The sequence below is a fragment of the Lagenorhynchus albirostris genome, chromosome 12 (assembly GCF_949774975.1).
Source record: "Lagenorhynchus albirostris chromosome 12, mLagAlb1.1, whole genome shotgun sequence".
NCBI classification, from domain to species: domain Eukaryota; kingdom Metazoa; phylum Chordata; class Mammalia; order Artiodactyla; family Delphinidae; genus Lagenorhynchus; species Lagenorhynchus albirostris.
In genome coordinates, this window is record NC_083106.1 from 72,889,628 (window position 1) to 72,901,617 (window position 11,990).

The 11,990-nt window shown below is 37.3% G+C and overlaps 1 pseudogene; it reads right to left on the minus strand.

Annotated features, from left to right (window-relative positions):
* Positions 1 to 8,362: 8,362 nt before the first annotated feature.
* Positions 8,363 to 11,317, minus strand: LOC132530430 (DNA endonuclease RBBP8-like; annotated as a pseudogene).
* Positions 11,318 to 11,990: the final 673 nt, after the last annotated feature.

Consider the following 11,990-nt stretch of genomic DNA (forward strand, 5'->3'; position numbering starts at 1 on the left):
AGCCTGTGCTTCGCAACGGGAGAGGCCACAACAGTGAGAGGCCTGCGTACTGCAAAAAAAAAAAAAATATATCTATATAATCAAAATAAGGTTAATTATTAGAAGCAAAGTTATGGATGTCACTTTGTAACTTGAATAAAGGTTAATTCTTGTAAGTACTGATCTGGTTCCAAATTTTCTAGAAGCAAAATAAAAATGGAACTCAATTAATTATATTGTGCTCTTTATCTGAAGAGGCATTTATTTTTATTGCCACTGAATACAGAGGTAACACATTATATGGGCCATTCTGAAATGGGTATTAAATATTTTTTTAATGTTGTAAGTCTCTAGGGGCATTAAATTAAAACCTATAGGCTCCAAATATGTTTTTTGAATCAACAAATTCATGAGCAGTGAAATCAATTTTTTTTCTGATTACCCTTTATGTAAACCCAAGGTGTAACTTTTTAACAAATTGAAGGAATTTCTCTGACAGGGTTAGAGCTTAGAAAACAGAGAGAAGTGTTGATTTTTCGACAATATTTATAATCTTCTGTGTGCTACAGACTTAAATATTTTATGAAACAGATTGATTCCTGGCTTGTGAAACCTAAAACATAAAGCGAGAGATTTTTCACTATTCTCATTTTTACTATTCTCTTAAATGATAAAATTAAGTCCTAATCTCAATGACTTGCTCAAAGACACATAGCAAATAGGTGGGGATGTCTGAATTGCACCCGTCCAGTCTGGCATTAAATGTCTGTTACATGTTATCAGGAGCTCAGTCTCAATCCAGAAGCCACATTATGTTTGCCAACTGGAAAGACATCCATGGGCTTAAGATATCAAGTACAAAAGAAGCCAAATTGACACTTTTTGACAGAAAACTTTGTGTACTAACTTATTTTTTCACAGATGGGTAAGCCAAACTTCCTATGCAAGGAGGTGGCCTACAGCTGTATTTTAGAAAAAAAAAAACAACAGACATTTCTCTATACAACGAGGCAAACTGTCCCAGAGGCCATGCAATAGAAAGCTCACAGACCAAGGTAAGATTCTTAAATTACACACACACACACACACACACACACACACACACACACACACACACACACACACACACACCCGTCAAGAGCATAGATGTTGTAAAATGTAGAAAAATACTGGGTCAATATTTGCAGATTCACAGGTTTGTTGTTATGATGCCACAACATTTTCTGTTTGTGTCCCCAGCATAAACTCATCCGTATGCCCTGATACACTCTCCATCTACTTTATGAAGGCAGCGTAATTTTAATACCAAAACTGTGTCTGGGGAATGTACAAAAATTAAACTACAAACCAACCTCACTATGAAAAAAGGCAGTTTTTAAAATAAAATACTGCCAAATAGCAATGTCATGAAATAATATTTTAAATAATGTTATTCTAGTAGTTCAAGGGGAGTTCATCATTAGAAATCTATCAGCATAATTTACGAAGTCAAAAAAAAGAAAAATATCCATAAACCACAACAAAAGATGTTGCAAAGGCCTTCAATAAAGTCACTGAGAACTGTAACATTCTAGAGCATATGCAGAAGAAAACCACTTAAGTATGATAAAAATTTAGGGTGGCCCAAATCATATATGTGTTTAATTTATTCCCAAAGTTGATTTCATGTTCAGAAAAATAATATAAAAGAAGTCTGAAACACTTTCATGTTCAAGTGTCAAGAAAAATATCACAGGAAATTAAGATATAAGTGCTTCACAAGATCCAGATTTGAAAATGAAATATGAAATCTGGAAATATTACTGTAAATGTCTCTTTTTGGTGTGCATGGAGAAAATATTATTCTGGGAAACCATGAAAGCCACCTGACTTAAATTACAGAATATTTTATATCTGAAGTAGCAGTTCTGTGAACTTTTCCTTTGTATCTCAATTTTTGCTCAAGATAAATCTCAGCATAAGATTACTTCTGATACCTAAATATAAGATATGACACCATAAAACTCCTAGAAGAGAACACAGGCAAAACACTCTCTGACATAAATTGTAGCAATATTTTTTAGATCAGTCTCCCAAGGCAAAAGAAATAAAAGCAAAGATAAACAAATGGGACTTAATCAAACTTAAAAGCTTTTGCACAGCAAAGGAAACCGTCAACAAAACAAAAAGACAACCTACGGAATGGGAGAGGATATTTGCAAACGATGCAACCAACAAGGGATTATTATCCAAAATATACAAACAGCTCATACAACTCAATATCAAAAAAACAAACACCCCAATCAAAAATGGGCAGAAGACCTAAATAGACATTTCTCCAAAGAAGACATACAGATGGCCAACAGGAACATGAAAAGATGCTTAACATCGCTGATTATTAGAGAAGTGCAAATCAAAACCACAATGAGGTATCACTTCACTCTGGTCAGAATGGCTATAATCAAAATGTCTACAAATAATAAATGCTGGAGAGGGTGTGGAGAAAAGGAAACCCTCCTACACTGTTGGTGGGAATGTAAATTGGTGCAGCCACTATGGAAAACAGTATGGAGGTTCCTTAAAAAAATAAAAATAGAGCTACCATATAATCCAGCAATCCAGGGTATATATCCAGAAAAAAATGGAGACTCTAATTCAAAAAAATACATGCACCCTAGTATCATAGCAACATTACTTACAATAGCCAAGATATGGAAACAACCCAAGTGCCCATCAACAGACGCTCGGCTTAAGAAGATGTGATATATATATATATATATATATATATATATGTATATATATATACACACATACATATACACACACACACAATGGAGTATTACTCCCATAAAAAAGAATGAAGGGTTTGCAGCAACATGGATGGACCTAGGGAATATTAATGCTCAATGAAATAAGTTAGAAAAGACAAAAATCATATGATATCAATTATACGTGGCTAAAAAATAATACAAATGTATCTATATACAAAACAGAAACAGACTCACAGACATAGAAAACAAACTTATGGTTACCAAAGGGGAAAGGGAAGGCAGGGAGGGACAAATTAGGAGTATGGGGTTAAGAGATACACACTACTATACATAAAATAGATAAGCAACAAGGATTTACTGTATGGCACAGGGAATTATACCCAATATCTTGTAATAACTTACAATGGAATATAATCTGCAAAAGAAAATCACTACGCTGTACACCTAAAACTAACACAATACTGTCAATCAACTATATTTCAATTAAAAAAATATTACTTTCGATTTTAATCAGGAATTCCAGCTACCCAGCAGCTGCTGCATCCATATGTGCTATTTCTGTGTTTATGCTAAAGTCACCTGCATCAGAACTCAGCACCTTTCAAGTTACGCTAAGAATCCAGTCTCACACTATCAGTTCTAAGCAGTGTACAATTTACTGAAGATTTCACATGGGAGACGGGGGATGACCTTAATATTGTATATTCCTCAGCAAAGTATGTGATCAACCCCTGTCATTTCTCAGAAGTGTTCTTTTGGTGGTGTGGCACCAGGATAAAAGTCCTTTGATTTGCATTTCCCTGATGATTAGGAATGCTGAGCACCTTCTTAATGTGCCTGTTGGCCATCTGCACATCCTCTTTGGATATCTTGATACTGGTAGATTTGTGCTTTCTTCCTTTTTCTTCATCAAATTAATTAATTTTTTGTACACTTGATATTCTGAATGATACTTCTTAAAGAATTAGTATTTTATTATCTTCTTATAAAGAGAAGCAAACATGTTACCTTGAACTTGTAGAGGATATGTTCTAGCAAACCTATTACCTTGAACTTGTAGAGGATAGATCTTTTGCTTTTCTCTTAGTTTTAGGATGAATCCCTTAGTCCTGACACGTTTTGTTCCTACAATGTAATCACAATGGGACTTAAATAGAAAGTCACGGTTTAAGGCCCTCTAACAATGCAGGACTCAACCCCAAACTCCAGTCTTTATTCTGCCTTTTCAGCCTTTTTTTAAAAAAATTTTATTTTATACTGGAGCATAGTTGATTAACAATGTTGTATAAGTTTCAGGTGTACAGCAAAGTGATTCAGCTACACATATACATGTATCTATTCTTTTTCAGATTCTTTTTCCATTTAGGTTATTACAGAGTATTGCTTTTCACTGGGTTCCTTGAAGTTCCCTCCATTCCCACAAATACACTTACAGTTCAGCCAAAGCTTTCATGGAAATTAAGATGCAGACGTCGAGGTCTCCTATTCTGTGGCTGTTTCCTGTTTTGCATATTCCACCTCTATTTCTGGTTTTACTGGAAGCTCTAAAATCCATTCTCAGACAGCTTAAGCCAGAAAACTGTGGCTCTCTTTTTGAGTTCTAGCCAAACTACGCTACATGGGCAATGGACTCTGCTCAGGAGTAAAGCTCTACAAATGTGAGTTCACTCAGTACAGTTCTTTTCTTTCAGAAGTATAAATCTCTCAACTCTCTGCCTACTATTGATAGTATTTTATCCTGACACTAATATAAAATATTCAAATAAATAAATATAGCATAAATATATTAAATTCAAATAAAATAAATACATTTTATCCATCAGCCTCATTCATTTGAAAAATGAACCCTAGTTACAAAACATATAACTTGTAACTAATTATAGAAAAAAAAGGGAAATTATAATGCAAGATACTGAAAGGTTTTGTATCCCCTTTATCAGGGATTTTTGGGTGGAGATTTTTAAAAATATATCTTTTGCTTTTATAAAAAATTATTATATAAATGTGACAACAGAATTCTAACGAATTCAAAAGATATAACAAAGTATTAGGAAGAATCAAACAGTTGTACAAATGAGTTTTGAACTTGTTTCCCTTTGAGTCAGACTGTTATATATATATATATATAATTTTTTTTTTTTTTTTTTTTCGGTACACGGGCCTCTCACTGCTGTGGTCTCTCCCGTTGTGGAGCACAGGCTCCGGACGCGCAGGCTCAGTGGCCATGGCTCACGGACCCAGGCACTCCGCGGCATGTGGGATCCTCCCGGACCAGGGCACGAACCCGTGTCCCCTGCATCGGCAGGCAGACTCTCAACCACTGCGCCACCAGGGAAGCCCAGACTGTTAAATATTTAACCATGACCAACAAAATTATTTTTGTTGAAAATTTTTCAAACTCCTGAGGAAGCTTCAGCCAAAAATGCAGAACCTATTTGCCACATAACATTATCTTTGGTCTCAGACTTATTTTTCCTATTTTGTAAATGCAGTTATTCCTTATGTCCTTCCACATAAGGCTGTGATCTCATGTCTTTGATGATATTTATGTTGTGCCTTTTCATTGTGTTACCAAGTCCAAGCTCATACTGCTCGCCCCACGACGGGCAAATAAATTGAGAGATGAGTTGTTGGGACAAGGAATATTGACTTTATTCAGAAAGTCAGCAGATGGAGAACATGGTGGCCTCGTGTCCCAAAGAACCATCTTGCCTGAGTCAGAATTCAGGCTTCTTTTATACTAAAACGAGAGGAAATAAAGTCAAGCATTTCCTGGTGCTAGTCAGCCTCTGGAGGGGATGTGTTCATTTCTTCCTCCCTGCAGTCATTCACAGGTGGGTCTGGTCAACATGTTTCCTGTGCTCTAAGCAAAGGTATTTTAGCTTAACACTTATTACCTGGGAGGCAGAATTCCCAGAGATAGACCATTATGTATAATTTAAGCTTATAGGCAACATCCCTTTAGTGATTAACTTGTAATAGAATACAAAGTTTCTTCCCTATTACAACTGCAAGCAACAGAAGAATCGTCATCAGAAACATGCACTGAAGGTAAACTCAACAAAATCATACTCAGTTTTTCTACATGGTTGTATTTCTATAAGACTATTACCCAAATCTTTAATTCTAGTCTAAGTTAGACCAGAACCACAGAGCACCCTTCTAGCCCTACAGTCACACACTCTGTCCTCTCTCCTCTCTTTACATACTTGCACTAGAAATATTATTTCCCACTGACCCTGCTCATATTCTTCAACTAGGAGCTGTGAAGAAAACCCATTACTGATTTAAACACACTTACAGCAGAAATATTTATATGAACAAATGAGTATTAGTACCGAGTCACTTATGAGACATAAAATGTGGAGAGAAGTGACATAGAACCTGGGAATAACGAGTGACCACTTGGACCATAGCTAGGTCTTAAAGAACAAATACTGGTAGGAAGAAGAGCCTGGAATAAAGAAAATAATTAGATGGGGATATTCAGTTGAGCAAAGCAGAGAGGTATAAAAAGAATGTTATGTTTAGGGAAAATAAAATGAGTAGATCATCCTGGCTGATTCTACAATCAGAGGGTCCATTGAGAGAAAGGGAGATACTTCATGATAGAAAATATGCAATGGGGCTGGATTTATATTTTACAAACTTTTTATCCCCCAAAAAATCAGTTAATAAAGGCAAAGAGAAAATTCCTTTATCATATTGATTATTTTAACAGTTTCTGTTTCTGAAAACTGCAATATTTAGCAGTGATCCTGTTGGAAAATAAATTCAAGTTGTATCTTCTGTGAGCAAACATCTTTTGATGACTAAGCTGAACTCTGACTTTGTGTGGGCTTCTTGTTGATTGCCATTTTTAACTGAGAGTCAGTTCAGAAACACGAGTTTTATTTTCACAGCACAGATTACACAGGATGCTTCACAAAATCAATCCAGTTGAACAGACTCTCTTAAAATGAATCATAGGAGTCAGCAAATGATGGGTAGACAGGCCTTTCCCAACAGTCAATATTTTTTCTGTATTTTGACAGAATGTATGGCGAATGGATGAAAGGATGGATGTCTCAGAGGAAATTTAAAGATAGCTCTTAAGACATAAGATGAATCCATTTATGGGGCCACAGAGTCAACAAAGTTGTAATTTGTTGTAACCTGAACTAAGACATACAATATCAAGGATGTATAGAAACGTTTAAATAATTTCAAAAAATAATTTTCTCTGATGTCAATTTACTGTAACTTGAATATTCTCATTAGAATATTCAGTGTTAACATAATAGGTTTAGTAGATTTAACGTTCATACCAAAAGAGAAGATAAAGTGTTCATATTAAAAAAATTCAAGGGCTTCCCTGGTGGCGCTGTGGTTGAGAGTCCGCCTGGCGATGCAGGGGACACGAGTTCGTGCCCTGGTCCGGGAAGATCCCACATGCCGTGGAGCGGCTGGGCCCGTGAGCCATGGCCGCTGAGCCTGCGCGTCTGAAGCCTGTGCTCCGCAACGGGAGATGCCACAACAGTGAGAGGCCCGCGTACCGCAAAAAAAAAATAAAAATAAATAAAAATTTAAAAATTCAGTAATTCAACGCCTTTAAACAAATACTTATTGAGCACCTGTGTCATATAAACCACTGTTTTTTGTTGTTATTGTTCTATAGACAAACAAAGATGGAAAACATACTGTTTGTGTTCTCAAGAAATTTACAATCTAATGATGGGGGTCGAATGCCCAGAATGCTGGAAGAGAGGCAGAAAGTGGTAAGTGCCCTAAGAGGGCAAACAAAACATTATGGAATCACAAACAGTAGTAAAAGTAGCAGTAGGGGAGGAATTGTGAAGAAAGAGCGGGGAAGAAGAATTTTTTTGCTCTGGGCCAGGCTCTGTGCTAAACATTATATGCACATTACTCCATTTAACCTTAATAATTTTATGCCTTAAATACTACTGCTACATCAATTTTTTTTTTTTTAATGAAGAACCTGAGGCCTAGTGAGATTAAGTAAAAAACTCCTACAACTGGAAAGCTCACATACTCAGATTTTTCTGACTTTAAATGTCCTCTTAAACCTGCACTATACTGCCTCCTAGGGGAAAGTTGCACAGAGATGGTATAATTATAACTCCCTTACATGAGGTGAAGATGAGGATAAGGGTATTCTGGAAAGTCACAAATATGAAAGAGAAGAGAACAAGGTTTGTCCAGGAAATGCTAACAGTATAACAAACTCATAGTGTCAGGTGTATAATATTGGGTAAGATGTATAATGTATACACTTTACATACAGTGTTAAGTAAAGACTAGACTGGCAGAGCCTTGGTTCCCAGGAAAGTAGCCTGGATTTGACCAAGGGTATTGAGACTCCTTTCATATGGAAATAACAGTATTTGAATTACCTTTCTTTTTCTTTTTTTATATTTTCAAAATTGATATTACCAAATAAAGTAATAAACAACTCTTAACTTAGAGTACAAAATGAAAGCACCTTATTTTTTAAAGGTGCAAAAGCAAGAAAATATGACGTAAACTTATCCATTTTTAGTCATCTGTGTGATGGGTAAATGCCATTTAAAAATATTTTCAATAGAAAAATGAGTTATACATCAGTTTTCAGAAGATCAAAAAAATCAATGTTTAATACCAACTTTAACTATAAATAAAAAGAATATTGTCATTTCTCCTGTTTTTGCTTCAACATTTATGTCTTCTGCTCTTTGCCTTTTGGAAAAAGTATTGCATTGCAAGGCTGCTGTCTTTTTGGATGAGGAGAAGGATCAAGATCTTCTTTAATGTAACCTCTTTCCATACAAGTCTGAGTGGAAGGAAAACCAACTTCCCAGAAATTCTCTGGTGTGTTGGGTGGAATGTAGCGAAATCGGTGTCTTGAGCAGGAAGCCAACTTCTTTTCTCTTCTGCTGGAAAATCTGCATAATAAATCTCACATTCCTTACATGTGTGTCCAAGCAATTTTTTTCTTTCTTCTTTTTTCCAAACCACCTCAATATGAGGAAAAGTTTGTAAGCTAGTCTCTCTTTCATCATCTTTAAAATATGGCTTCACAAATGCTTTCTGTTTGACTTTATCTTGTTTATCACCAGGAGAGTTTGGTTTTTTTGTAGCAGTTGACAACTCCTTCTCTTCATCTGCTACTTAGGGGAAGCTATCCACCAAACAGGATTCATATTCTTCATGTGTAGTCCGATCAAACATATCTTCCAAGCTATCTTTCATTTTTCTTTCTCCATTTGGACTTTTTCCTCCCTTCTGCTCTTGGTTCTTCATTTTTAAAAGCATAGTTTCACTAACCAACGTACAGTCCATGTCCACTGTCTTTCCTCCTGCTAATCTTGACTGACTGCCACCCTTTGTATCTACTACAGTAATATCCATTTTATACTGAGAAAGATTTGCTCCTGGATCTATACTCCACTGGATGTTTTCAAAGGATACATCTTAGTTGTTCTGTAGAGACTTTGTTTTAACAATTCTACTGGATTTAACTGAAGAACTGATGCAAGTTCACATGCTCCATGGACTGACCTGGTTTTTATTTTTATAGGCTCACATAAACCAGCACTGTTCATGTCATCAAAAAGATTGTCTGTCTCCAAACTTTCACGTGGACGTAGAGGAATTTTAAAGATAGAATTTTCTTCCTTTATTTGTAACAGTGCTTTATTATCCGGAGATTTACTCAAGGACGGGAGGAGGGACTCCTGTAAACTGCTGGTCTCTTCTGGGGAATCTTTGGTTAATCCACAGCTCCCACTCAAGGCCTTACGGCTTGAGGAAGAGCCCTTTGCAACAGGCTTCAAAACCTCATAAAGGGTCACTTCCTAAATCCAGTTTTAGAGTTGTCACTTCCTTGGCTTTTCTCTTGTCGCTGAATAGCTGAAAATCGATCAGACAGATCCAGAGGTTTATCCATCACATAGTCTCCATTCATGTAAGAATGACTAGCCAGTGGAAAAGGAAAAGCATTTTCTTTATCAAAGGAGGCTTGGGGGCAGCTTACTTCATCTTCACTTTCTTCCTTGATTTTCTTCCTTTTGGTTCGGCCTCCCAGTGATTTCAGGGGTACCACATGTTTACCTTTATCAGTAACAGTATTTTTTTTTTTTTTTTTGCGGTACTAGGGCCTCTCACCGTTGTGGCCTCTCTCATTGTGGAGCACAGACTCCGGACGCGCAGGCTCAGCGGCCATGGCTCACGGGCCCAGCCGCTCCGCGGCATGTGGGATCCTCCCGGACCGGGGCACGAACCCTCGTCCCCTGCATCGGCAGGCGGACTCTCAACCACTGCGCCACCAGGGAAGCCCAGTAACAGTATCTTTAATGTGACCAATACTATCCTGTTCACTTAGGGGTTCATTTGTATTTTTATTTATAAGCATCTGCTTATTAGAAGATGACTCGTTAGTGATCTTGTTCACTTCAGCCCCAAGATTATGATGTGTGAAAAGGGCACCATCTTCAGATTTTCATCTAGGTTTCTCTGATCTAGAATTAGACGTGTTGCTGAAAGACATTGTTTTCAGATGGTTTTTCTTACCAGTCTCTAAAAGAGAAGGGGACAAACTTGTATTCAAACCTAAACTATTTTTCACATTAGAGGTAGCTCCAAATACAGGAGATGATACCCAAGTAGTCGATTCTTCTTGAGGAGGAGTCTTTGAATTAGAATCTGAAAATCTTAAACCATCTTCACAATTTCTTCTAGATTCCTCAAAAGGTTTTCTGTGATCTCCCTCCACACAGTGGTAGAGCTCATCACCAAGTGGGCTCCTAGGGCCTCGAGATTCAGATTCATCTTGAACACTAAGTCCAAGTGTTTCAGCAACAACTGTAGCTAAATTATCAGGAGGATAACTGCTTTTTCCATGTGTATTAGCCACTGGAGCTTGACTCTGACCACAAGTGTCAGCCACTAGAATTTTACGTTCATTATGTTTATGTTGCGGATGAGGTGAAGACTTTGGTACTTTTCTCCATTCACGTGCACACCCAGAGTGCTTCAGTTTCGTATGTGTTGGTTCTACGTGTCGGACGTGGAGGTTCTCCTTCCTTCACAGCCAGTCAGTGCCAGAAAATGAAAAGGTTGTTGCTGGTGAATCTGGAATAACATCTTCCTCGGATTCAAGATCGGTTGCTTGTTGTGGTTGATCATTCTCAATTTTCTGCTGCAGCTGTTCAGAAAGCTTTTTATTTTCTTCCTGCATTCTTTTCATTCATAAGCTCTGTGAGAAGCTGAAGATTCTGCTGCTGAATATCTTCAAACTCTTGCTGTTTCTTCCGCATATGTTCTTCAGTTACCGCACAGTGATCATGTAAACCTGCTTTTAATCGGTCTTCTAAAATTTTAATGGTTTCATGAAGGACCTTCCTTGGCTCTCTCAGCTGTTGTCTTTTGGTGAAGAATTCTTCTAGTCTTAGTGCATCTCAAATCCATTCCTTTTTCAGTTTGGTTACTTTTACTTGTAGACCTTGTACTTCTTTATCATGATACTCCTTTAGTGTTGTCCAAAGATCCTTAAAGTCATTAGATACATCTGCAGAACTAGGGCTTCCACAACTGCTTCCTGAGACGTTCATCTTGCTTAATATGCTCACACTTCTACTGCCTAATGTATTCTGACCTTTGCTGTTACATTATACAGGTCTGAAGTTGTCTTTGACCAGTTCAGATACGGCTTGCAAGATGGCCTCGAGATTCTCGAAAGCCCCATCAGGAAAGCGAGCACGCTATGGGGCAGGGAGGAGACGGCCATTTGCTTTTCTCCTCATTCCCTCACCAATCTGCCAAACCTCCTGCAGCCGAGCCACCCCCTCAGGGCAGCCTGCGGTTGCCAGAGCTGGGGGAGGGCCCGAGGGCCCTGAATTACCTTTCTGATGATTTTAAGTAAATTAGTATCTCCCGTTTTTCTAGATCTCATATCCACATTTCCTTATGGTAATTACAGCATGTCAGAATGTCTTAAAACAACCAGTCTTTTCAAATTTCCCAACAATGGACTTGATAAACAGAAAAAAATGAACCTAACACAGAAATCACCATACTATTCAATTGAGTCCTCAGCCAGTGATTCATGTGTAATCTGTCAAACATAGCTCATTCTATGTGAAAAAATCTTTCCTATAAGAAAATTTTTCTAAAAAATCCTTCCACAGTAGCACAGTTCATCTTTTGTTTGTGCAAATGTATAAATGATCTGCTTTCCTAAGCCTATAAAATGTGTTCTTCTTTCCAGATGTGGGTGGTTGAACA